Raw genomic sequence first — 25037 nt, 5'->3', positions numbered from 1 at the left:
GGGCCCTGCAGGCTGTCTGGAGCCCAGCGCTGAACAGGATGCAGAAAAGCTTTTGCTCATGGCTGATCTCTGATCTGACTCGCTGCTAAAGAACACTCTTTTCCTTCTGCGCACCATTTCTTCTGCTTCTACTTTTCTTTTCTTCCTAGTCTCCCATTTTCTCTTTCAGACATGAACTCAGGCCTCATGTGATCCCTTCAGTAACCCATAAAGACAACGGATACACATACATAAGAGTGCCAAACACTGAACAGTGTACTCAGATACACACCACATGATTTTATTATTTTTTGGTTTGTGAAAGAGCAGACGTGATGTAAATAGAAATACTGTATAAAATACATTTAAAGGGCACCTGTAATGAAAATCATCTTTTGGAAGCTGTTTGGACAGAACTGTGTGGAGGTATAGTGTGTCCACTTTCATTTTGGAGTGATATAAACACACTAAGTCTCTTTTTTAAAATTTACTAACGATAAAATAGGATCTTAATCCCTCCCATTTTGAGGCCGACCGCAACGTGATGTAGGAGTGCAGTTTCCCCACCCACCAATTTGATTGACAGCTGCGTATTAACATGTCTCCATGGTAACAAGTATAATCATGTCAACAAGACAGGACGTGCGCAAAGCAACTGGGATTAAAAGATCTGTTAAGCTCGCTGTGATCATCAATCATCACCAAATTTAATCAAGAATGAGTTTTTACATTTTTAAACATTTTTAAAACAGTGCATGTTTGTAATGAATTACAGCAATTTTACTGTCTTTACCTTATCACCACAGCTGTGTGTCAGTACAATTATAAAAGAAGACGCTTCAGTTCTGGTTTGTAACCAAATAAATCAGGTTTATTATGTACATGAACATAACGGATATCCATACAGCAGTGGATATTAATGTTTATCTTGTCACATTTGCCATGCAAAAACAGTGCAAATTTAAATGTGTGCCCTGTGTGTGTGTGTGTGTGTGTGTGTGTGTGTATCTGAGTGTGTTAGAACTTTGTAATGATACAGCAAACACATCAAATAATCATTGGGAAAGTTCTTACTGTAATATTTCTCACAAACGTTACGTGACATCTGCTTCATGTCCGTCACTGTGCTGTTTATCTGATGCAGCTGATGCGGAGATAGCGGCACACTCTGACAGGCAAATGGAAAGGGTGGGCAGGGAGACCTAGCATTATAAGGCACAGGCAACAAAAACAGCCACATTGTGTTTAGAGCAGAAAATCCCAACATTCTGAAAGGTCTAATAAATAATCTGATGGGTATTTTGAGCTGAAACTTTACAGACACATTCAGGAGACACAAAAGACTTATCTTAAATCTTGTAAAAGGGCTAAAATAGGTGTGCACATTTGATCAGGTTGAGATGCTAAACATGGCTTCTGAACTATACAGTCCAGTACATTTTCATTATATCAATGTTAAATACACCTAAATATTTATGTGGAAACCAAGATTAAAATGATTTGTTTAATACAACTTGAAAATATTTATTAAAATTGTTACTCTACAGTAGTTTTAATGGTAACACTTTACAACTACACACTATGAATCATTTATTGAGCATTAGCATCTAGTGAATTCATTATCTTTTAAGTATTAAAGAGCCCATATTATACATGAAATAGGGTCATATCCTGGTTGTAAGGGTCTCCAACAACAGTCTAATATGCATGCAAGGTCAAAAAACACTTTCATGGTCTTATAATCTGCATTTATTTTTAGCTAATTATCCCAGCGACTCCTGTATGAATCGTCCAGTGATTCATTTGTTCCCAAACCCCTCCTTAGCGCGGAGCTAATCTGCGCTGATTGGACCGATGACAGTCTGTCGCGATTGGTCGACTGCCTTCAGTCAGAGAGGGAAATGGCCAATAGCTAATCAGCAATTTAAAAAGTAATCACAGTTCATACACGCTCGATAGTGTAGACGTGGAGTTTAGCTGCCACACTATGGCGAGTGGATAGTGCCACGGATAACCGAACGAAGGAGACAGTCGTGTACTCGCCATACCACACACACACAAAAACACACACACACCTCCGGATGACAACGCTCCCGCTTCCGCCCGCACCCGCCAGGTTTTAGCCTGAGAACCCGCTCCGTTTTCTGCCCGCCGCGCCCGGTCCTGCTAGAGCGGAGAACACAACCAAAAATCACCCAGTATACAGTCCAGACAGCCAAGTATAAACACACACACACAGCACAAAGCACACAAAGCTCGTTCGTTCGTTCGCTCTCTCTAGCAGGTCGCACACCAGAAGCGCCGCTCGGCGCCGCGACACGGCGCGTACATGACAGATTAAAGTATCGCACACCAGACGCGCACATTCGAATGATATTTAACATGAAACTAATCAGATGGCGCTCTGTGGCGCGGCTGAAAAATGAACTGCGTCCTGAGCCGTCGCCGGGCGCCGCCGACAGCCGCCGACTTGCGGCGCCGGTGTGTGTATCCTGATAGAAACCTATGATTAGAATTCTAAAATACGTGGCGCTGCGCGGCGCGCCGCCGAGCGTCGCTTCTGGTGTGCGACCTGCTTCTCTCTCTCTCTCGCTCTCTCTCGCTCTCTCTCATACGCGCGCGTGCGCACTAACACACACACAAGCACCACGCAGACTCTCTCTTTCTAATTCGCATAGCAATATCCGTGATATTGCTAGACAGCCCGCTCCCGTCCCAAATTAAACCCGTTACCGACCGCTCCCGCGATTTATTCGGAAATTTATTCCCGCGGCTGTCCCCGCGCCAGATTTCTGCGGCGCGGGAATAAATTTCCGAATAAATCGCGGAAGCAGAATCCTAGCACGGAGCTCCATAAACAAACAGCACGCGTCGCGTTTTTAACGTGACTTTGCACGCGATAAGATAAAATATCCAGTTAACCTGATACAGTACACGCGGTTACAAGTAACAAATCACAACTAAATACATTTGCAAGCTCGAGTAAACGAGGCAACAACTTTAACCGCACGTACTTACACTTGAGAAATGGAAGAAACCCATCCTGACGTCCATCAGTTACTCTTTACTGATCCTTCCTTTAACAAACTCAGATGAAGTATTCTTTGTAGCATGTAGCTTCCAGAAGTTTCCAACTGCTTGGTTATAATGCTGATGTTTCATCTTTGGGTAGAGACTCAATATAATGTCCATCTGCAGTGTGACTTCAATCGACCGGCATGTTTGTGTGCGTGTGTTTGTGGGTGTGCGTGTGTTTGTGGGTGTGTGTGTGTGTCTGGGTTTCTGCGTCAGAGGGCGGGGCCTCAGGTTTGAAATCTCCCGGGTTTGCGCGTGCACGTGAATAACTTGGTTTCGTTCGTACGTCATGGCGAAACACCTAATGAGTCGGTATCAAGGCGACTCGTTTGAAGCACTATGAGTCGACTCTTTTATAGATGAATCAACCGTTTTAAACACTGTATTCTTACAGATTTAAGCCTTAGCTGGATACTTCACTTCACTTAGAGCTGTGTTACACACTACACGGAGGGGAATTTTCAAAAACCCATAATATGGGCTCTTTAACTCTACATTAATAAGCGTTAGTAAGCAGTTTATAACTGCAGCTACAAGGACTGTTTATGCTTTATAAATCCCTTATAAAGGACAATCAATGCAAAGAGAGACATTGGCTTTAACAGAGGTAGATTAGAAAAGCCTACAGCGAACAAACTTTAGGGACTAAAAAAAATACATCCGGGATAGTGAGATCACAAATGCCTCATGTGCATTCACCATGCGCACACACCCCACGCAGCAAAGGGGCGTAGCCAGAGGCGATGAAACGCTGTAATGCAGCAGAGAAAGCTCAAATGCCGTCCAGACGCTGCAATTTCCAGAGCATCTTCTGTTTCTGTATTTGGACTTCCATAGGACATGACACAAAGAGAGAAGTGCTTGTTCCAGAGAATTTCAAAAAAATATATAGCTAGCATTTGACGAAGGAGAACTTCCAGAATCTCTCCCTGTTTAGTGCTGGTTTCGGCTAAAAACTCCTCTGACCATAATAGAAGTTGTGGATTGTGAGCCACAACCTGTAAGTGTTTTTATTTGTTTACACTGATCTATTACATGTTCAAGCATGTAAACAATTGGAAATGCTGTTTGGCACCGGTAACCATTTAGCTACAAATTCATATTCATCTGTCAAACCGCTGTAAACACCCACAATCTTCAGCAACGCTACAGTGTCTCTCTATGCAGCAGCTTTCCCTGCATTATACATCATTTTGCAAAAGATATGTGAACGTTTCATATTACTTACACATGCTAATAATTCGAATATATAAGAAAGACACTCGTCATATTTTATTTTAGAGAGCAGGTAAGAGGTTCAGCTGTGTTATTTTCTGTCTGATTCAGGCCCAAACTGATACGGCTAACAGCTACTCTGGCTGAGAGTATTTACCAGCCTGATCTCACGAGGAAACGTAAGTATTTAGTGGGTATTTCAGTCGAGTTCAGTCCTACGAAATGTACGATTTAGAAAAGGAGGCGTGGCACCAAACCCCACCCCTAACTCCAACCGTCATTGGATGATGAGCAAATTGTACTAAATTGTACTAAATAGATCGTACAAATTCATACGAATTAGCCACTAAATCAAAAAGATACGAATTGCCGTGAGATTGCGTTGGTATTTACACAACACAAAAGCTTGAGCTTGTAGAGGCGCAACACTTTCTGGTGATGTGGAACCGATCAGTAAATCACAGAACATTATGTTTGCTAACCAATCAGAGACTCTTGAGGGCGGACCTTTAGAGGAACTAGAAAATATGACAGTCGTTTTCATGTCAACATGATTTTTTTACAAATGAAGCATGAGCACACATTGCTTTGCATCTTATAAACACAACAAAGCCTTACAAATACACTCTGGACCACCCCTTTAACCACACCCCTCTTACTGTTAATTTGCTATGAGGGAATAATGCTCAAAAAGAAAGCCAGAGCTCCTACTCAATATTGCATTTGAGTTCAAAGTACATCAACACACTGAAATAAAAGTCTCAATTTCTGGTTCATGAGAAAAAAAATGTATTAGTGTGGACATGGCCATGGAGACAACTGTAGCGTACTGTGTAAATATGATTTTAAAAAACAAAATGGTTCCATTACAGACTTTTCACTGAAAGTTTGTGTTGGGAAGCCCTACTTGAAACCTTTATTTTTAAAAATCAAGATAGTGACAAAATCTATAAATCTGCATAAAAGCATGACTGATACTTGTGTTTGTATATTGTTTCTCTGAAAATTTGCACTGAAATCAAAAAGAAGAATCAAACTCTTTCTGTCATAACTTCTTACATCATGGCTGCCCATTGCTGCTCATAATCCCCTCGCTGGAACATTCATTAGAAACGAGAGCTTTGTGCCCTGGAGGCCAACCATGACTTTCCCAGGACAATTAAAGTTACTTACAAGGAGGGGAAAAAGGGGTCCACTGAGGAGTAAAATGAAGGAAGAGTGGAAAGAAGCAGCAATGGTTGCAGTGAAGGAAGAATGAAGAGATCCTTCACAATCTGGCCAGAGACAGTCAGACTGGATTACCCATTTCACTAAAGGGTATAATTGTCTAACCTGTGGGAAAAAAAATAAATAAATCAACCTGCTTCTTCAATAGTTGCACATTTACTTCTCTCTATAATTTATGCAAAGCTCTTGCGCTTTTAATACGCATCTGAGTGATTAAATGTCTAGTTGGCTCCTTGCTTCCTGCAAAGCATGAAACAGAATCAAGAGGCTCCGCATCATGTGGAGCACAACGTGTATCCTAAAAATAAATAATTCAGCAATCCTGAGGAAAAAAAAGAGTCTGGCCGAAAGCAACCTTTAGGGAAAGGGGGTGCTATATGTATGACTGGAAGGGGGGTTTAAGATGGTCTTTGAGATTAGGAACATCTCCTTATCTACAGGAGAACCCAATTTGACAGATGTTGTTATCCAGGCCGATCTGTCAGAGATGTGCTTTAATCTAGTTTATATCTGGCTTCAGGACGTGGGATGAAAAAGCAAAGGTTACAACTAGAAGCATACTGAACCTTTGACCTCATGTTGACCTTGCAAGCCTTAGCTGCATTTTAATATGACTTATTATGCAGTAATGCAGTGATGACAGACAGCTAAGAGGCTTTTTTTCTCTTAATGTCAAGGCATGACTTCATTCAGTCAACAAAAGCTGTTTGAGTTATGTTTTTAGGTTAAATTAGTTTCAACCTACCAGAAAAGTTGTTTCTGGGAGTACGCTATGCAACAGGGAAGACAATATTGTGAAAATGCCTACAGTACCTTTGCACTATATACTATAGTGTGCTAACAAACAAATAAACAAAAAACAAACAAACAAAAAAACAAACAAAGCTTTTTTTTTTTTTTTTACATTTAAAAGTAATAAAATATTCCCGTGTTTATCCCTAATTTATTTTTTTCATAGGCTGGACAGTGCTCTCGCGTTGTGTATATGGAATGGTAAACCTTCTAGAACGTGTAAAAGCCTTTTACAGCATCTTAAAAGTAATAAAATACAATAAAACAAATTAATAATATAAGAAATGTCTAAAACAAAATAAACAAAAATAAATAAATAAACAGAAAATACAAATAAAATTACTGAGTGAATAAAAAATTAAATAAATGTCATTAATAATGATAAATACTACAACGGTCTCTAAAAAAGGTAAAACAAAAAGTCAAATAATTACGAAGAAAAAATATATATATAAATTTTACATTAAAGTTTTCTTATTTTATACTACCGGTCAAAAGTTTGCGGTCAGTTTTTTTTTTTTATTTTTTTTTTTTTAAGAAAAGTATTTTGTTTATCAAGGCGGCATTTATTAAATTATCAAATACTTATTTTTTTAAATATTTATTTATTACTTGTATATAGTTTCAAATGAAATTATTACTCTAGTCATTATTGGTTTTATTGCTATTACCATTGATGATAATAATAATAATAATAATAATAATAATAATAATAATAATAATAATGATGATGATGATGATGATGATGATAATAATGATAATAATAATAATAATAATAATAATAATAATAATAATAATAATAATAATAATAAGAGTTATTTCTGAAAGATCATGTGACTCTGAAGACTGGAGTAATAAAGCTGAAAACTTATCTTTAAAATCACTGAAATAAATCATTAAATTAAATTAGTGCAATAACATTTCACAATTTTACAATTTGTACTGTATTTTTGATTAAATAAATGCAGCATTGGTGAGAAGCTTATTTTAAAACATTTAAAAGTCCTACTGACCCCAAACTTTTGACCCGTAGTGAATTTTTGGAAAGTTGATTTTTAAAATTGGGAAAGAAGTGAAAAGGTTATAAAACAATTTTTTTTTCTCTCTGTAGAGTACACTACAGAATAATAATCATAAAATTGAAAAGCAAAATGTTCACATTCACAACACGATTCTTCAGACAAAATCCATACAACATACAGTTATATTCATTCAAGCAAAAAAGGAGAGTAAGGTGATGCACAGAACACCATAGCTTACTTTAACAAAAAGCACAACAAAATGGTTTAAAGTAAAAGATTTTTTACTTTGAGGCATGAATTCCATTTATTACACAGATTTAGCAATGTAACTTAAATATTAGGACTTGAATTTTACCAAACATGACTTTTTGCTTGCCTTCTAGTTTGTTCATTGACCTAATTTGTATATATTTCAAGTTTCAGAGTAACTTGTCAATTTATATGCTTGCAAGTCATTTCAGGCTTAAACCCTCTTATGGCTGAAACTACAATTGAAACCAATTCTAACCTTGCAGGCATCCGTCTAGTACCAGCAATAGGGCCGTCACATCTGAGGGTGAAAGTTGATGCTTCAGCAGGGCCAAGCAAGCTACTTTGTCCAGGGGGAGACAATGAACCCTGAATGGGTGGAGTGAGACTAAGAGGCCAGATTCAGTGTTAATACGGCCAGAGGGAAAAGGGAATGTGATTGGGAGGTGCAAGGTGAAACCTGGGGAGAATGTGCCAGCGATGAGGTCATGTGTGTGAGTGTTTCTGTGTGAGACGCAATGAATAGCCTAGGCTACAATGAGCAACAGGCCAGGAACTCAAAGGCGGCATATGATGTCATGGGAACTTGTGAGTGGCTACTGGATAGATGGAGAGAGAAAGTGAGAGAGAGAGAGAGAGAGAGAGAGAGAGAGAGACATTTTCAAAGACTTTGTGTTCATGCCAGTTTATCAACGTGGATCAAAGCTGACTTATTTGCAGCATCTGCTTTAAAATGTTTCGAAAAATCTAAAAACTGTTTGGATTCAGGTTGACATCCATCTTGGAAATAAATGCAAGAACTGTGACCAGCTATGTTTTCATTCACCATTTTTTTTTGCACATTTTGGAATATTATATTGAAGAAATGCCTTGAAAGACCCAATATGTGCAAACATTTCAGAAAATGTGCATAAAAAACTGAGATAAAGTTTTTATCTTCTGATAAGAAAACTTGATGGAAAGATGGAAACACATTTAACAGTATTTATGTATATATAACTGGGCGGAAACACCAGAAATGATGGCACATTGTTTTTTTTTTGTATGTTTGTTATTGTTTTGGAAAGGGATAGGTATTTTATTTATAATTTTTCTTTGGGTAAGATGTTGGTAAACAAAGATATTTTTGTTCATTATTTTTGACCTGGTCTTCCCCTGAAAATATATCCTTATCTCATGTAATAAAGCTTGTTAAATTCAAGTTCTCTCTGGTATTGGCTCTCTTTTTCTTTTCTGTTGTGATCGACCCCTAGACAAATAGCAGAAATTGGGGGCTCGTCTAAATCCCATCTGTTTTTTAAGATTGTGAATTTGTGAATTTGTGAGAGAGAGAGAGAGAGAGAGAGAGAGAGAGAAAAAAGAAAAAAGAAAAAAGTCATGGAATTTGTTTGGCGCGTTTTTATTTGCATAGTGGTTTTCACTTCCAAGAATTCGGAATGTCATCAAAATTCAGTTTAGAAAAGTTTGCAATTCAACCTTCCGTTGAGCAATTAGATGTTTGTCGTAAGCATGACTTATTTTCAATTGCTGAGTTATGTCAAATTAAAGTTTCCGAAAAGAAAATCCTAAAGGTAATCTCAATACCTTTTTTAGAATTTTTAAAGACCTTCTCAGAATATTTTAAGACCTCATCACCGCTATAAGTTCTAAAAGTATCGGACCTTTAACTTAATAAACAGTTGTTAATAAACAGTTACACTTAAATAAATCAATGGAGCTGAGATAAGCTCAAAGGAAACAAAGATTGAAAGAATAAATTATGCGGTTGTTTTCAGCGACAGGTTTCAGCCGCTGTTTAAACTCGTCGTTTTCCAACCAGGAGTACGCATTTTCCCATTGTCGTCTGTTTCGCTACGTGTGGAGAGGGACACATTAACTTCTTCCATTTTTCGCAAATTATGTGACATCACCCTGACTGAGGGGCTGATTGGTTTGCCCCGGCCTAAACCAATCACGTGGATTGAGCATGCCTTTGTTAATATTAGGAGGAAAATACATATATTTATGCTTTTTTGGGAGTCTGGACAAGGCTTAAACAAATTTAAGGCCTTGTAAAAATGCAATTAAGACTTTTTAATACCTTTTAAGGGCCTTAATTGTCTCATAATTGATTTATCAACTTTTAATACTTTTAAGACCCCGCAGCACCCTGTTTAATGCATAAATCACATTTAGCCCCATTTTTTGAGTCTCAAAAAAGTCATGTGATTTTGTTTTAACAGAGATCATGTAATGATAAAAATGGGCATGAGTGTAATAAAATGCAAAAAATACTAAACTTTGTTTGGTGTTTTCAATACGGAAATTGAGGGAGTACACTGGACACTTTCTGTGTCACTAGTTAAAATAACTTTCCTCTGGATTGGAACATTCATTGAAACATTTGAGATAATGTTAGTACATAATTAGATATTGTGTCCTTAATGGGGCTACATGCAAGAGTCTTCTTTTATTATCGCTTCTTATAACTTTTTAGGTCTATATGAAAGTCCTTTTTTTTTGTTAGTTTTTTTTTTTTGCTGGAAAAATCTAAATGTGTTGTTTATGTGTGGTTTCAAAGCCATATCTTGTCTTCTGTTTTGTTCTGAAAAGAATGCTTACAACAATCATCATGACAATGTCTAAAAGAGCCAACGTTAATGACAATGTGTTGCTAAATGAAAGGGATTCATTAAAAGTGCAATTGCACACAGCAAGATCTGTACACCCTATAGTCTCACACACTTTATAATGTTATAATCATACAGTAATTTATATTATCTTACCTCTTGACATGATGCTGGTGAATTGCAAAACTTGTGCAAACGTATGTACATTTTTATGATCAAATGCATCCTTTGTTGTTTTTTCACTTGTTTTCAAAAAAAAAAAATCATTTTTAGTGTATCATATAAAATACTTCAGATTACTCATTAGTACCTGATTAGCTTAGTCTGTTGTCATTGACAGTAATGCTTTGACTCTAAGTGGCAAAGTACCAGTAATGTGTGACAAGTGGCAGCATACAGAGAAAAAAAGTGCAGATACACTAAAGACATATACAGTATGCAGAAGTGGGTATGACAACTATTGTCTCTCCCAATAGCACAAATGGATGTTGACAGCTAACAGTATATCACACTAAAACAATAAGCCAACAAATATCTAAATAAACCATATATCGAGCCACTGAATCACTGGCTGCAGGTCTCTTTACAGCCACTGACAATTACAGCCTTTAACATAATCATACAATATTTGGTAATCCTTTATTTTTAAGGTGCGCTTGTTACAGTATAATTATAAAATGTAACAACTTAATTCTATAATTATGCTATTCGTAGTTAACATGTACTTAATTTATAATTAGGGTTTGGTTTAAGATTGTTTAATTTACTTTTATTATAAAGTGAACATAATATGTGTTTAAAAAAATTGAGTTTTACTAAATATTGTATTTAAAATATATTATATTTCCAGGACCGTAGCCAGCCAGGTGTGAGGGGTGGTTCTTTTTCTCAAAAACTAGACCTTTCTGCAGTAATATGCCTTGTTTTCTATTTAATTATGAGACTTTAATACTGCATTTTATTGACATTTTAATCACTATTTTGAGCTGAATTAGCTTGTTGGATGATCATAATAACCACACGTTTTGATGTACCAAAAGTATTTCCTTTATAAGATTTAGAATAAATAAATTTGAAAAATACTTACTTTCAAAATTTAATTTATTACATCATATATCATAAAAAAGGAATCTGTTAAAGTTTTAAAGGTTCATTTAAATAACTACTGTCATTTATTAGGCAAATAACAATCTGGCCAGCACATTCAACTTTCTCAGTCACAATTTAGCCATTTGAATAAAAAATAATAAAATAAAAACATAATAATAATGAGCTTCACAATTTTTCTAGCCTCCTTAGAAAAAGAACATTTGAAAATTCATGGATAAAAGCAATAGCCAAAACAGTATTTAAATTAATTTTAATGTGGTCCACTTTTGGTACTTTAAATATTTTATTGGTCATTTTTTGTTTTAAGAACAACGCCCAAAATTTATAATAAAAGTCACTTGTAAAATGTTTTCTCTATTTAACAATACAGTAGCACAAGCCCATAGCCAGAGGGGTTTGGGTGGTTCGAACGATGCATCCCCTCACTGACAAAGGTCCAGAATTTGTGCCATAAATGAGCTCATTTGTCCTATTTTGATTGCTATGACACCATAAATTGTAAAAATAACCCATCGAAGAAGATTTTAAGACCAAGAGGAAACCTCTGCTAGCTGTCATGACTTCAGCTAATCCATTTTGGTCAATGCTAACAATAATTTTTCATAACTTCTGTGCAAGACATACAATCTGACAGAAGTCATCTTTCGCTATTGATCAACTGTATTGTTGGTAAATAGAGAAAACATTTTACAAGTAACTTTTTTTTTCATAAATCTTGAACCTTATACATGAAACATAAATGATCAATAAAAAGGTGTGAATGACCAAAGGCGGCCCATATTAAAGTTAATTTTAATACTAATCGGGTTTTTGTTATCCATGAATTTTCAATGTAACTTTTTACAAGAGAAAAATCTAGAAAAATTTGGAAGTTCTACATTATTATTGGTCATTTATTAGTTTATTTTTTTATTCCAATGGCCAACTTTTAACTGAATTTGCTGCACAGATTGTTAGTTGCCCAATAAATAAATATAACAAATTCAAATTTTTTCCTTAATAATAAATCATGTAATAAATTAGTATTTTAAAGTAGGTTATTTTTTCAAAATGTTTAAGGAATTGTTTTGTTTCTGATGACCATCCGTTGAGCTGTTTAACCAAAAAGTGCTTAATATGTCATTAAAATGCAGTATTTACAGAAAAAATTGATAACGGTTTATTTTGATGGTCCATTTTAGTATTAGTAGACTGTCTGCTTAATATATGTTGATACTGACATTAACCAGTCCTTCAACACACATTTATCTGACTAAAAGAAACTTTGCAAGTACAGTTGAAGTCAGAATTATTAGCCCCCCTCTGATTTTTTATTTTAATATTTCCAAAGTGAAGTTTATTCATAAACTAATTTCAAGAGGATCACGTGCTTATGATTTATCACGGCCAGTCTCGCATTTGCTAATCACTATCTTCCAATCATATGAGCCCTAAGCTACTATAAATAGCCACAGTTTTCAGTTCACTTTATCTTCGTTTGGAAGAAACCCCCCTCCTCCCCTATTCTCCTCCTTTACCTGTGATTGGGCAGCACGGCGGCCCAGTGGTTAGCACTGTGAGCCACACAGCAAGAACACTGCCGGCCCTGGTTCCACAGGACCGGTTGGTGTTTCTGTGAGGAGTTTGTATGTCCTCCCCGTGTCCGCGTGGGTTTTCCCCGGGTTCTCCGGTTTCCTCCCACCATCCAAAGACATTCAACATGCATAACAATCAAGCTTGTCTAATCCCTTGCGTTCCCTTAGCTATAGCGTCAGGGGAGTTCTGAGATCCACCGAGCTCAGGCTCCCCTCTTGCTCTGCCAACGGGAGGAAGCCCCGGGCTCGAGGAGCCCTTGAGCTCGGGGCTCTCTCCCGGGACAGCATGCCAAACAATCTTTTGTAAATCATCAGCTAAGTGTGAACTCTTGAAATGATGTTTAACAGAGCAAGGCAATTTTCACAGAATGTCCGATAATGATTCTTCTTATTTGTTTATTTCAGCTAGAATAAAAGCAGTTTTTAATTTTTTAAACACCATTTTAAGGTAAAAATTATTAGTTCCTTAAAGTTTTTTTTTCTTTTTTTCGATAGTCTACAGAACAAACCATCATTATACAATAACTTGCCTAATTACCCTAACCTGCCTAGTTAACCTTATTAACCTAGTTAAGCCTTTAAATGTCACTTTAAGCTGTACAGAAGTGTCTTGAAAAATATCTAGTAAAATATTAATGACTGTCATCATGACAAAGATAAAATACATCAGTTATTAGAGATGAGTTCATTAATTCATTCATTTTCTTGTCGACTTAGTCCCTTTATTAATCTGGGGTCGCCACAGCGGAATGAACTTATCCAGCAAGTTTTTACGCAGCAGATGGCCTTCCAGCCGCAACCCATTTCTGGGAAGCATCCACACACTCATGCACCACAGACAATTTAGCCTACCCAATTCACCTATACTGCATGTATTTGGACTGTGGGGGAAACCGGAGCACCCGGAGGAAACCCACGCGAACACAGGGAGAACATGAAAACTCCACACAGAAACGCCAACTGAGCTGAGGCTCGAATCAGCGACCTTCTTGCTGTGAGGCAACAGCACTAACTACTATGCCGCTGCTTCGAGATGAGTTATTAAAACTATTGTTTAGAAATGTGTTGAAAAAAATATTCTCTCAGTTAAATAGAAATTGGGGGAAAATTTTCATTTTTTGATGGGTTAGTTTCACTATTGTTGATGGTATAGCAATCAAATTAGGACAAATGAGCTCATGTATGGGACAAATTCTGGACCTTTGTCAGTGAGGGGAGGGTCTTCCAAACCACCCGAACAACTCCCCCCCTCACTTCAATGCGGAAGTGCGTGCGTTTTTGTGACGCAGAGAATAGGGTGAATACACTGTATAAAAAGTTCCACACAATCTATTTGTGTTTACAAAACCAAGTGGATTGAACATTAGACAATTAAGTTGCGCAAACAAACCTTAAGAGTTGTGTTGTTACATCTTATTTTAATAATAGTTTGAACAAACATCAAACGTCATTTTTGAGTATATATATATTTGAAGGAGGATTTGTTTTGCATTTTTTTTTTTTTGGACTGAGGTGAACTTTTTGAATGATACAAACAATCCTCTTATTTTTTCCTTTCAAAAATGTTTCCGACTTTGGCTAACTTAAAAGCACTTTTAATAAAAAAAATGCTTCAGAACCTTAAAAAGGAAAGGAAAAAAACTTGAAAGAAATGAAAATATGTAAACCTGTGGTGACAAGAATGGGGCGGAGAAAGAAACGCCAAGTCGATTCCAGTTCCTCAGATCTTTTAGACAGTGGCACTTGACCTTCTCCAGTACTAAAGAATATGACAGCCATGAAGCTGAGGGGAAAAAAAGCGAAGAGAGACAAAAGCCACACAAAGTGCAGCATGGCACCAAATAGTTAGTTTGCAATCAACGTCAGTCATCCCTCCTGTAGAGACAGTTTGATTTCTACTTTTCAAATGAGGCGTTTATTTCAAGGCCTGATAATAGGGCGGCGAAATTGAAATTGGCAGCTCGACAATCTACAGATAATAGTGCACTGCACAGGAGATCATGTGAATAGTGTTTTTTTACCCCCTTTTTGTCTAAGACTTGAGAGAGAGAGAGAGAGAGAGAGGCAATATTTTGTGTGAGAATGTGTGTTTGTGTGTGTGAGAGAAAGAAAGAGATGTTTCACAGTGAGGTTGTAAAAAAAATCTAAAAAAAACAAGTCTAAAAGGTAAAACTAGACAAAAAAGTGTAGAAATGTTAGAAATGGGGTAGAAGTGCACTGGGTGGGCATGCTTGGAGGGGGTTAGAGCTCTTTAATGTTCCTGGCAGAGACCCAGCGGAGGTCTCAAGGTTATCCTGGCTTTGCAAACTCCCACGGGAAAGGTGGTGGAGTGAGGGGAGGTGGCTGGGCTGGATGGAGGTGGAGGGAACGGGGGGGACAAAACTATACAATCTTCTGAAGGAGCAAAGCTCATGAACCAAGGGGCCGTTATCAAGAGACCTGGCCTTGCTTGAGGTGGAGGTGCAACTGTGACCCTTACACATTTTCAACATCTGCTTCCATACAAGGAGGCCAAGCAGGAGTCAGATATGAGAATAACTAATTTATGCAGTTTCAATCAATGCAGGAAACACACGCACACGCATGCACGCACACAAACACACACACACACACACACACACACACACACACACACACACACACACACACAAATGCATATATATTTTTAGCTGTGAGAGTCAAATTAATACGACAATAGATCTACAGTGTGCAAGCAAAATATCAAAAAATAAAAAATACAGCTATGGCAAATAATATGAGACCATTTGCAATATCCCTGCATTTATGCTTTATAGTTTGAGCAAAACATTTTTTTTTTGCTTTATTCTACAAACAATAATGTCATCTAGCATTTGAGCATTTTGCTCAAATACAAATGACTCAGACTCGAGGGTAAAAAAAACCCTGATTTGGACATCCCTATTAAACACAGTTGTGTGGCAACAGTTTGTGAATATAATCAGCTTCTAATTATAATTTTTTAAATTGTTTTTTTATGATCACACTACATAAAACAAAAATCTTCCTTTGAATGCATCATCAGAGGGGAAAAACTCCACCCATTAGTTATGATCTCTCCCTCATTAGCATAGGAGTTGGTCTTGTTTTTGAATTTGCCACTATGCTGACACACAGGCATTTGGAGCTCTTCCCTCTTTTGAAAAGAGCAGCACAATCTAATTTAAATGTACAACGGCAGTCACCAAAATGGCACAATTAGGATCAAAGCCTAAAAGAGGCCATTTCGAAGAGTTTTAAAGCATTATTTGTGGAATAATTTGAGCTGAAACTTTAGATACACACTCTAGGGACATCAGAGACTTATTTTACACCTTGAAAAAAATGGCATATACTTCTCCTTTAAAGATGCTAGGCACCCAAAATTGAAAAATCTAAGCGGATCCAAACATTTAATGCAGGGGTGTCCAAACTCGGTCCTGGAGGGCCGTTGTCCTGCAGAGTTTAGCTCTAACTTGCTTCAACACACCTGCTAGGAAGGTTCTAGAGCTGGTTCAGGTGCAATGTAAGAATACATATTTTTTCCAACAACTGGGGTGCTGAAAAAAAAAAATGTTGGAGCTAAACTCTCCAGCACGCCAGCCCTCCAGGTCCAAGTATGTATACCCCTGATTTAACGAGTTTCTTTATTCTGTTGAACACAATAATTTTGAGTATTTGTGGATGTCAGTCGTTACAGGTTTTTCTTAAAAATAGCTTAAAGTAAAACTCATAAAGGTTTGAAACAAATAAAATCTGAAAAAATTATGACAGAATTTACATCTTAAGGCTGGTTTATACTTCTGCATCAAATGATCACTGTGACCCACGATTCCTGCCTTGCGAGTAGTCGTCATTTTTATTCTTCTGCATGCATGTTTGGGTTGCTCTGTAATAAGTCTTACGAAACGTTAGCGGACAGTGGGGATTTTTGTTCCTCTGTGTTGAGTTTCTTCGCTGGATTTATTTATTTTTTTCTGAACGGTACTTACTGTACAAGTAGCTCAAACTTACTCAGACGGGGACCGGCAGACATGCAACAACTTTAAAGGGGTGGTCCACTACGATATCATATTTTATACTTTAGATTATGTGTATTGTAGCTGTGTGAACATAAACAGCATCTCTGAATGTAAAATGCTCAAATTTTAATGCAAAGGGAGACCTTGATTTTTACAGAGTTAGCTTAGCAAAGCCTGCAATTAACACATTTTTGGACTACAAAAAAATACATCCGGCCCTTGTAAGATCAAAAAGGTTCGTTTACTGCGCACACACACTGCGCAGCTAAGGGCCGTGGCCAGAGGTGCTGTAACGTTACAGCAGAGAAAGAAAATCCCATCCTGCTATTTCCACAGAGCTTTTCTGTTTCTGTATTTGGGCTTCCAAATGACACGACACAAATACAGAAGTGCTTGCAGTTCAATATTAATTATGTTCCAGAGAACTATAAAATACATAGCAAGCATGATTTGACAAAAGAGCTTCCAGAATCTCTCCCAGTTAAGTGCTGGATTCGGCTAAAATCTTCTTAAAGATGGAGCAACTACAAGGAAACGCTGTGAACTCTGAGCCACGACCTGTAAGTGTTTTATTTGTTAAAATTGATCATGACATGTACTTTGTATAGTGTTAACGGTATGTTGTCGCAAAGTTGTAAACAACAGGAAATGATGTTCGCCAACGCTAACGATTTAGCTACAAATTCATATTTATAAGTCAAACTGCTGAAAAACACACACACTCCTGACCAGCACATGCAGCGTCTCTCTGTGTGCGACAGCGGTGTTTCTCTTTAGGCAGCTTTTCCATGCGTTTTACATCTCAGATAATGAAGTCACAAAAGATATGTGAATGATTCATGTTGCTTACACAGGCATATTCCGGATATGTGTGAAAGATGTCGTGTAACGCGTTGATTTAAAAAAAATACAGCAGAGCTCTCCTAACTGGTGTGTAGCAGCAAAAAAAAAAAATTCCATCAAGGCTCACACAGGTCTCATCCCACATCTTGTGCTTAATTCTGTCACCAGTGTCACCACAGAAAATAACTTAATCCGAGCGTGAGAGAAAAATAAAAATAAATATCCCTTCTGCGCATATGCGCTTCTCGTGTTACAGATAGTTTAAAGTATAAACACACACACTCTCTTAAAGGAGCAGCATCCTATTTTCACTTGTTACAGACACTTGTCAGATATTATTTTAGAGTTTACACAAAATGCGCGTGCTTGTACGGGCGCGACATGGAGCCGATATTATGACGATGACCAATCAGAGTCACTTGTCACGGGCCTTTTAGAGGAACTAGGAAATATATCAGTCGTTTTCATGTTAGCTGAGTAGCTGTATATAATCAAAGTGAGATTTATGAAAAAATAACATGATTTCCTTCAAGTGAAACATGAGCACACAGCAAAAAAGTGAATAAACCTTTTTAAAAACAGTAAAATACTAGGTTTTGATATGCAGGGTTTTGATATGCAAATTCCGAAAGGAAGTTAAAGCTAAGTTCAACCACTCCTGCTGTTTATTTACCCTCTCTAAGTGCCTGTTAAAGATAATTATGCAAGACAACTTAAAGTGCGCCTATACGCCTTCAACGCTTTATCTACTGTAAACAATAAGCCTCCCTGAAGAGGAAACAGGCCGGTTTATTCACCTTTAAGTAAGATCAAGATCCTTTTCGTAAACAAAAGCCCATCGCCCTGGCCATTGTGTGCAGAATATTTCTTTATCTCCAGGCTTCAGCAGATACCATCTACCAAGAACGTGAGAAAGACAGCCATCGCTTATCAGCTATCTTAAACTTGAAAAGAATGTTTGAGAAAGTCTCAACCGAAAGACCAAATTGAATTAATCGACACGCACACTGAATCCTGCATGGTGCGTTAACTGTGCAACAAAGCATGTATTTTATTTATTTGAGCTCGGAAGTGCATCGTCTCTATTGGAAGGCTTGTCATTAGCAATTGCGCCTCAGGCTTGTTAATTCACTCACCACCCAAACCAGTTGAGCCTGGCAGCCAGATACTCATGCTCACGTAGTGACCCATGACCCAGTCTCTACCGCCTCCTCCACACGAGCACACAGCCCCTGGTACGCCGCTCCATGGGAGAGAGAACTTGGCGAAGCTTTACTAAAGATCCCCCCCTAAGGCGCACGCTTTCTCCCCTGCCACAGAAGAAGCAGAAGCAGGAGCCCGGAAAGGCTTGAATCACCACTGTGCTAGGCATCTGTTTGAAAACTCCCCAGCGCCGCTATGTACAAAACACAGAGCGCTAATGTCTGCGAGGCTGCTGGTGACCCCGAGTGATCTGTGTATGTGTGTGCGTGAAGGTGTGTTTTGGTCTCGGGGAATTTACATGTAGGTGTGCGTTTGCATGTGCGTGAAGAGCAGTGTGAATCGACGCTTTATCACGCCCCTGCCTCTGATCCCCTCAGGCCCTGGAGGCTCTGCTGTTGGAAGCCTTGCTGCTGTATGTGGCGTCTATGTTCCAGCACTCGCTCTGGCTGCTGCGTCTGCTCCGTGGGAAGACTGCTGGAGGGTCTCCAAAGCTTCTCGCACTCCCCTCTCTCATCTCTCCCACCTCTTATTTTGCTTCCTTTCTCCCCGTCTTCCTTTCTTTACTTGAAGGGTCTTGGTGCTGGAAGAAACTTCAGCACCCTCACATTTTTTTTAGCAAGCGGTTGTCTTCTTATGTCTTGGTTACAGGGTATATTAATCATTCTCGATAAATAAAATATACACAGAAATACATTGGTAATGCGGTGTGAAAAGAGAAGTGTTCCCGGAACTTAAACAACAACTGTCTTGTTCATTTTTGGAGGGTTGAATTCATAACTTATTAATGAACCTAACATGTCAAGTTGTCGTAGAATGTTTCCTCGTTTATCGCTTAGGGTTTGAAAATATGCCTGAAAAGCATAGTGTACTGTTAGCAGACATCCGTATCCACCCACACAGGCAATGATAACATTTAGATGCAATGGTAAATACCTGCTGCATGGTAATATTGCAAAGCATACACAACAAAAATCACAGCGTGACTAAACAGAAGTTAAGCAAGCATCTGATCATGGTGATACGGATATGCTTCTTAATTAAAAAAGTCTTAAATGAGTCTATTTGAGTTTCTTTCTTCAGTTGAACACATAGGCTGTTTCTCAATATGTGTTCTTCAGCATTCTTGCGTCCCCATGTTCTCGTGTAACGTCATCATCAACCGCCAGTTCAGTTCTAAAACTCAAGATTGCAAGCGCGTGAAAGTTCTTAGATGTGTTCTTGATATCAAGGACGCATTGATACAGACTTGAGTGCAAGACTCAGGTGCGCTCAAGGTGGGAAGCGCAACATTTTCTACAGTTTTATCGTTATTACAGTTCAGCGATAAACTTATTTATTTCTGGAGTTTCCCTAAATGAAATAGTGAAAGTAAACATGAACATGAAAATCCTTTAAGGATTTTATCAAGGGTGTTTATTTGCTGAAATTCGTATTAAAATTTGTTTTATTTGTATTGTGCAACATATATTTAAATGTCTTTATGGAAAGTATAAAAAATGCATAATATATTTATGCATATGGTAAGAGGGGAAACACAATAAGTCGTTGTATGAATGCTGTAATGTTAAAATAATTTTCCATTAAAAACGTATGAAGGTCAGGTGACCATCAGAAAGAACACAGGATCTCATTTCTCATAGGACGCGTTCTCTGTCTCCTGAGTTCTCCCCTCGTTCTTCTGAGGTCACTCGGCAAAACCGTTCTCCACAAAAACGCAAGTCCGTTCTCTGCATTCTTGGAATTGAGAAACAGCCATATTTAAAATAATAATAATAATAATAAAATAAAAAATAAAAAAAGATTGCTGGGACCAATTGACTTTCATAGTATTTTTTGCCAACTATGGAAGGCAATAGGTCCCAGCGACCAGCATTCTTCTTTTTTTTTTCACAAAAGTAGCTCATTAAGGTTTAACACCACATGAGAATAGCACACTACCTGACACAAGTCTTGTTGTCGATCCCAGTTGTGAGAGCAACAAATAATAACTCGACATATAATAACTTGACATCTGGTTGATCATTTGGAAAAGTGGGAGATGGTAGATTTGTTGCATCCCAATCATCACAAATACTGCAGAAGACATATTGCAGCCCCCATGGACCCAAGATTTTCACAGAAATCAGTCAAGTTTGGTGAAGGAAAAATCATTGTTTGGGGTTACATTTAGTATGGGAGCATGCCAGTGATCTGCAGAGCAGATGGCTACATTAAAAGCCTGAGGTATCAAGACATTTGTGCTGCCCATTACAATACAAACCACAAAAGAGGGTACATTTTTTTTCAGCAGGGTAGCACTCCTTCTCATACTTCAGCCTCCACATCAAATTTCCTGCAAGCAATGAAGGTCAAGATGCTTCAGGATTGTCCAGCCCAGTCAGTAGACATGAACATTATTAAGCATGTCTAGGGTAAAATGAGAAGGAGGCATTAAAGGTGAATCCAAAGAATCTTGATGAACTCTGGGAGTCCTGCAAGAACTCTTTCTTTGCCATTCTAGATGACTTTATAAATAAGTTAGTTGAGTCATTGCAGAGATGTATGGATGCAGTCCTCCAAGCTCATAGTAGTCATAAACAGTATTAATTATTGTTCCACTGCACCATGACTTTGTATTCTACTGTATAATGTACATTATTTCTATTAAGTGACAAGACTTTTGTCTAAGCAAAGTCAGATCTGTTGTAATTAAACAATAAAAAATCATGAACATTTTTATTAAGGTAAAATAAGTGTAATCTAGAGGCCTTTGCCTTTCTAAGCCACTTCTGATGCCAAATGATCAACTAGAAGTCAAGTTATTATTTGTTGTTTCTTAAACTTGGATAGGCGACAAGACTTGTGTCAGGTAGTGTAAATGAGGAAGTAACTTTTATTTTTAGTTAAAAACAAACTTTTAACTCATCAGTCTTATATAGCATCAATGTCTCTATCTCTCTCTCTCTCTTTTTTTTTTTTTTTTAGATATGTCACAGTGTATATGTGTTTTAGCCATATAAAAGTCTGAAGGCTGAACTGAAGAAATGAACCAGAGTGAGATTTCTACCTCATAGCAACACCTTCTTTTACACAATTTCCCTTGGCCAATGGTACTTTAAAAGTGTTTACCAGACAGAATGAGCTTTTCCAGAAGGTTACAAAGATGCTTTGAACTCTCCCGATTAACACAGGATGAACTTTATTTTAGCCTAAAAGCCTTTGATCGTCTTTGCTTGAAAAGACATCATACCAGTTCTTCGAAGTATATCAGGGCCTTCTGATTTTTAAAGAAGATAATTTAAAGAGAAAATGGTAGTCTAATGCAACAAAGTCATACCACAGTGAATGTTGAGAAGACCATGAATGTGAATGAAATACAGTTTCTAAGTCAATTTAAAAAAAAAAAAAAGATTTACCTCATATTTTTAACGCCAGCGGCACTACAATGAAATTCTATTTGTTCACACATATGGATATCTGCCAATGTCATATTAAGTCTTTCAGTAAGCTGTCAAAGGTGACTGACAGCTCCTTGAGTGAGGGTGACACTATGACACCCTCACTGCCGGCTGCCCGACCCCTTCAAGAGATCCCTATGAGCCGTCAACAGCAACTTTCCTTTTGGCAGCTGGCATTCATCAGTGGCTTACACATTAACTTTACACTGGCTCTGTGATTGCAGCTCAGCTTGTTTGGGAGCGTGCTATCTCCCACTTTCTCACGTACTTTAGTCTTGATTACATTATTGCTGTGTGTGGACAGCCATGGTTGAGAGACCTTGATAAAGATATGATTGACAGAGAGAGAGGAATGATGTGGAAGGGGGCTGCATTGAAAAGTGTGTGTGTACGTGAGTGCGTGAATTAGAAGCCGTGACATGCAGACCTTGCAAACTTTGCTTTAACTATACTTATGTCAATACAAGTGCTAATAAAAGACTGTGGTGAAAAACAATTTGCACGGCCGAAATTAGGTTAGCTGTACAGATGTATGCTGTTCTTCATTGATGCGATTGCAGTACGTCAGTGATTCACACAGACTGGAACAATGAGTCTGTTTTTTGTGCATATAGACACAATAACGACATGATCTCACAAAAGGTAACACTGCAGGAAAACACACACGGGACTGGCAGCGTCCAGGTGCTCAAGGGGGGGGGTAAAGGGAGGGACAACATAACCTGCCTGTAATTCAATGCACCCTCTAGATCCCTTGTGCAACACGAGCATGAGAAAGTTACTCATGCGAAGACGAAAGGTTTCTGAATCTACCGGTCTTTGTCTACTTGACATCAATACATTTGTTTTGCGAGTCCTTTACAAGTGTGAGAAAGAGCGATGAATCAGTTTCGCAGTGTAAACAAATGAAGCACAGTGCTTTTAGTAGTCATTTTTGTATTAAAATATGTGGAGCTATAGAAGAATAATTGTATTGCATGGCAGAATATAAGAAACATTAATCATCTGTTTTCTGTCCCAGACTTTGATATATTTCCTTATTTATTAATCCATTTATTTCGGCTTGGTGCTTTTAATCATCAGGGATCACCACAGCGGAATGAACCGCCAACTTATCCAGCACATTGTGTTATCCAATTCATCTACCGCATGTCTTTGAACTGAGAGGGAAACTCTTGCAAACACAGGGAAAGCATGCAAACTCCACACAGAAATGACTCAGCTGGGACTTGAATCAGCGACCTTCTTGTTGTGAGGTGACCCATCGTGTCGTCTGATTTTCGCATTACTTTGCTTTATTTTTATGTTATTTAGAAATGTATTATTGACCTCTAAACCCACTTTTGTAAGGCACAAATAGTGATGCTTGTTACAAACTTCCCCCACAATCAGGGTGGGTTGTAACAGTAGGTGGGGTGGGGTGTAACACTAATTTACTTGTTCGAAATAATTGTTATTCCACCCCTCCATCACCTCCCCCAATTTCTTAAGCATTTTTATTCCAATTGTATGCAAATACAGTAAACTTTTTTATTCATCAGCTATTTTTATATTTTGTATTATAAATATGAAATATAAATATATATTTCACTCTAAACGCAGTTACAGAGCAGTTAATTTACTCACACTCAGGTCATCTAATATGTTGAGAATATTAGAAGATTTTGGTCCTTCGTGTTTCATAAAACAGCTAGGCAGACACTTTGTGAGTCTAGAAGATGCACAGATGCATGCATCATTTTAATTTTTTTTGCCTTAACTATGTATTAAAATCCAAATACTTAACTGCATTTACAGATTGCTTTGCAACTCATCCTGTGGTGTTACAACATCTGTATCTCATTTAAAGTAAAGAGACACACTATACAATAAACTGTTCATTACTGTACCATGTAAAACTAATGATGGTAATGAATAAAATGTAAATGTTGAGTGGATCTGCTTACAATTATATACGTATTTCATTAGTTACTCCAGTAATTAACAACAACATGGGTATGTTACATGGACAATGTAATGTAGTGCTGTCATGACTCGTCAATACGCATTATACAGCAAAAGTTGAAGAAATGTGATTAGAAACGCATACAGCAAAGTAGACAGTTCAGCAGCCTGCCACTATGATATATCACAGTCATGAACTGCAGGCGAACCCCCGGCGCTCTGTCCCGCAGACGCGCGCAAAGCCGGCAGGAGCAGCGCCTTCCCCCGCCGCTTGCGCGCCACGTGTCGCGGGGTCTGCAGCAGCTGGAGACTCTCATCCTGCAAATGTGCATATCAGAGGGCTGGCAACCCACTCCACACACTCCAACCGCTGCCTTTCCTGTCAGTAGGTTACGCCAGACCGCTAACTGACAAGTATATATTTATAATAGCACATATACGTCAACATATACGAAAATCCATTTTTACTTTTAGCGCAGCATTCAAAAAGTGAACTTTGAGAATTCATTGCACACACAGACTAGGTACAGAGAGAAAAGCATGAATGAATATAGTGTTTGTTTGGTGGCTTTTCTTTGCGAACTCATCCGAGGATCATAAAATCATGACCTAAATTAGAGTCGCTTCTGTTTGACACAGTCAAGGACACTACCCGTGCAGTGCGCGCTTTCGGTCTGAAATATCTCCACACTGGCTCGCATTCCGATAAGCCCGATCGAGCTCTCAGTGGGCGTGGTTT

The 25037-nt window shown here is 38.0% G+C and overlaps 1 long non-coding RNA gene across 3 annotated transcripts in view; it reads right to left on the bottom strand.

Annotated features, from left to right (window-relative positions):
- Positions 1-25037, bottom strand: part of LOC137490239 (uncharacterized) — a 138843-nt gene that overhangs the window by 32422 nt on the left and 81384 nt on the right. Inside the window, exons 5-6 of one of the 3 annotated variants that reach the window (XR_012408066.1) lie at positions 5443-5601; positions 670-1181 (exon numbers count right to left, since the gene is read on the bottom strand). The exons of 1 other annotated variant lie outside the window; for it this stretch is intronic. This is a non-coding gene — a long non-coding RNA (uncharacterized lncRNA). Of the gene's footprint in view, positions 1-669; positions 1182-5442; positions 5602-25037 lie in introns of those variants that run through there. One more of the 3 variants, XR_012408065.1, reaches the window with a different exon arrangement.

This window comes from Danio rerio, chromosome 6, assembly GCF_049306965.1.
Source record: "Danio rerio strain Tuebingen ecotype United States chromosome 6, GRCz12tu, whole genome shotgun sequence".
Classification (NCBI taxonomy): domain Eukaryota; kingdom Metazoa; phylum Chordata; class Actinopteri; order Cypriniformes; family Danionidae; genus Danio; species Danio rerio.
Note: the sequence above shows the minus strand (reverse complement) of the source record. Positions and strands in the feature narration are given on the sequence as shown.